Consider the following 4335-nt stretch of genomic DNA (forward strand, 5'->3'; position numbering starts at 1 on the left):
TTTTTTATAATTATATTAATTATAATTATATTAATTATAATATTATGAAAGCAATTTAAAAAATCTTATTTTTCTGTATTATGATTTATTTATTGTAGTATGTATATTTTTTACAACTTTCTAATCAAATTTGTTGTTATTTGAATTTCGCATACAATTTTATACATTTACATTAAGCTTAATATTATTTTGTTACTACATTATTTAAGAACTAAATAATATTTTTGTTTAATTTTTGTTTTGCAATGCCCCCGTCCTATTTGACAAGACTGCAGATAAAAAAATATTAAATATCCGGTGTGATTAAAAAATACAATGCAACAGGATATTATAGCCGTGTTCCGATATACAAGTGCTGAAAGCATTTACGTTAGTACAGTTTACGCTACATATATTATAGATTTTCAGTACTGGCAATGTATATTGAAACACGCTTATAAATATTCCACAGCACTGCAATGCACACGCTCATTCACACATAACAATAATTACGTAACATAAATACATGACACACACACACACACACACACGCGCGCGCGCGCGCGCGCGCGAAAAATATTAGGTGTAGTAAAAAGAAATCCATTATTTTTTCATTCAATTTCATGCAAAATAATGTATTTCTTTTTATTACACCTAATATATGCATAGTTGACACATAATTGACATATAATACATATATGAAAAACAGTAGTAAAATACATTCACTAACAAAATCTTAAAATCTTAATTATAAAACTGTGCAAAGTTAGAATTGATGTTATTTGTTTCCTAATTACATTTTTATATTTTTGTTTCTGCTTATTTTTTTCATTTACATATATGTTCACGTATATGTTTTATTTAAAAAATAAAAAAATCTTTTGTTAAATTGCATTGCAACATATTATAATCAAAATTATCACTACTAATCAATACATTTTTTTTGTCACACCAATACTATAGCTTTTGTTATAATAGTATTCACTATTATGTTATATTATAACAAAATTATGTTAAATATGTTATGTTGGTATTTATATGATATTTGATACACTTATATCAGTTCAGTTAATATTCCCATTTTCAAAGTGCTGTAATATTACTTTAAGAATATTGTATCGATCCGTTGATGGGCTCACATTTTTAATAATTTATTAACACAAGGTATAAGATATGCGTTTCTTGCGCAAACTAGAAATTCATTATTTTTTAAGCTATCATTACAATTCGAACAATGTTTAACTTTTTTCAAAATCGATGTAATAATTTTTTGCGGATGATCCAATAATAACGCCACAATTGATTCCTTGGTAATAACTTTATCAGTAATTAAGTTAGATGGTTCGTCATAACAATTATCATTGTGAACAATATTAGGCATTTTGCGACATCTGTATTTAAACTTTTCTAATGAAAATAACATAAAGTCGTCATTGTGATTTCGCAATTACCAACGACAATTGAAATGGACTTCATATTACTTACTAGTAGAGTGATAAAGGATTCTTCAAATTGTCGTAATGTCGGTGTGATAAACAGCGACTTCATATTTGATAAAAAAAAACAATGAATCTTGATTACAAAAATATCAATGTACTAAAATCAAACTTTTCATTTACAATTTTCCACAGTTTTGAAATCCATTTACAGTGAACATCTAGTTAGTCAAAGTTGAAATCGATTTAATAATTTTACGTGATTTTTCTATATAACATATCTCGCAGTATATTCTTTGCACTTATCCAAAATTCATGATACACTATCTACTAACACTGGACGCCGTAATTCATTGTGATCAATCGTCTTTTCATTTTCATTAACCGAATCAAATAGATCATTAAAGAAGTCCAATTCACTTTCAATTCAGAATTCACTTTGGCTGTTATAATATCTTCTTCAGTGTTTATCTTCATGTTCTTATCGTACATATATGTACAATACCTAATAAATATAAATATATATTTATATTAAATGCATATTATTCCGTATGATATATTTTATTTTGACATTTGATTATTCTTTTTAGTATTATTATATTTTTATATTGTAATACATATTATATTATATATATAATACAGCAAGTCAATAAGTTTTTAGAAAAACATAGTAAAATACATTTTTTTTTTATCGATTCATTTTTATTTCTTAGTCTGCTTTCAGTTCGATACATTTGATCCAACGATTCTCCAACTTTTTCAAGCCGTCTGAATAATATGATTTGTCCAACCCTTCAAAATAAGCCTCTGTTTCGACGATGAGCTGCCCTCTGGTGGTGAATCTCTTTCCTCCGAATCATTTCTTCAGGTTTGGAAATAGTCGCAGGGAGCTAAATCTGGCGAATATACTGGAAGGAATATGAGGAAACAATTCGTAGCGGAATTCGTTGAATTTGGTCATCGGTGCCGGGCACGCGTGAACCCATGCATTGTCTTGATGGAAGAGCATTTTCTTCTTCGTCAAATAGGGACGTTTTTTCTTTAAAATGTTGTTGAAACGGTCTAATAAGGCTGCGTTGTAATTACCATTGATCGTTTGCTTCGAAGATAATCGATATAAATTATACCGCGTGCATCCCAAAAACTGTGGCCATCACTTTTCGGGCCGACTTTATGGTCTTCGCCTTCTTCGGAGCTGGTTCAATCCATTGTTTTGATTGTTCCTTCGTCTCGTGTGAAGTAATGGATCCATGTTTTGTCCACAGTAATGAATCGACACAGAAATTCATCTGAATTACGTTGAAACATCTCCAAATATTGTTTTGAAATCATCACACGATCGCGCTTATAGTCCACAGAGAAAACGCGGCACCTATCTTGTCGATAGTTTTATCATATTCCAATTGTTCGTACAAAATTGAAATCACTGTGCCATATGATATGCCTATGGCCTCAACAAGCTCACGCACTTTCACTCGTCGATCAGTCAAAACAATATCGTGGATTTTATCGATGATTTCTGGCGTAGCAGCCTCAATTGGACGCCCCGTACGAGGTGCATTACATGTAGATGTACGATCACGTTTAAATTCATTCATCCAATTGTATGTATACAGTCGCAAACATTGATGCAGATGTGCTATGAACATTATCCAACTTAACTTTGATTTTTTTCGGCGTTAAACCTTTCATATGTATTGGGTTGTCCGGAAAGTTCGTGCCGATGTTGAAGGAAAATTGAAACGCAGAAAATTTTAATTTAATAAATGTATATATTAAAATTAAAATTTTAGTCGGCATGAACTTTCCGGACAACTCAATAGATGTTTGATCACTGCACGAAACTCGTTTTTTTCGATTTTGCAAAAAATACAAAGGTTGTTCGTTTTAATCGTCTACAGAAATGAAACGCGATGAATTCCGCTCAAAATTTGACAGTAATCAGCTGAAAAATGCTACTTGTCAAAAAATAATGTGACATGATACTGCGAGTGCCCTGACAGATTTTCTAAGAACTTATTGACTTGCCCTCATATATATATATATATATATATATATCACAGTACAGGATAATAAGATCTCCATTCAGTTAACAAGGAGTATTATGTTTACCATGAAATATGTATTGTATGCAAGTACATAAAGTGACATAAAACTATGAAATTGATCGAATGTACAAACTCGAGATGACATTATCACAGTGCACAGATATGTCGCATGAATATGGTTAAAAACCTAGTGAAATCGAGCTTTCGAAAAATTATCGGCTGGTCAGAGGTCAGCAAGTTTGAAATCGAATGACCGAAATTCTCGATATCGCGGATATACGTAGGACCCTTATAAGACCGTTATCGACGTCGTTAAACCATCGAGTCTAATAGCGATTTCGATATACTTGGGATCGTGTCCCGGTCCCCATCGTCGGGATATCCGCTCGCGAATCCGGGTCCAGCAGACACCCTCTTTCGTGACCTGTCGCAGGATTTGCTGCCCCAATAAAAGGATTAACGGAACGAGGGTTAATCCTATTGGAAGGACTGCTCTCACACTCTTCGTGTTCTTCCTCTTCCGACTGCTTCGCTTCATCTCTATCCGTATTACAGTCTCGCTACTCTACCTATATTGCTGTCTGATTAGTGGATTTGTCCCGTTCCATTGGTCAGGAACTTCGATGTCGATAACGAACAATTATTTTCGTTTAAACTGTACTTATCTGTCGCTCGAATTTCGATTCGAAATGAAATAATTTGTAACGTAATTTAACAATAAGCGAATTAAACGTAATAAGGATCAAATGTGTCTCAATTGAACTAGTTAAAAAAATCAAAGTCTCATAAATCAAATCATGGTTTGCATTAAATAAATGTAAAAATAAATCTTGTTAGTTCAATTGGATTTTGGTCTCTGAAACATTTTTTCT

The sequence above is a fragment of the Atta colombica genome, unplaced genomic scaffold, assembly GCF_001594045.1.
Source record: "Atta colombica isolate Treedump-2 unplaced genomic scaffold, Acol1.0 scaffold6, whole genome shotgun sequence".
Lineage (NCBI taxonomy): Eukaryota > Metazoa > Arthropoda > Insecta > Hymenoptera > Formicidae > Atta > Atta colombica.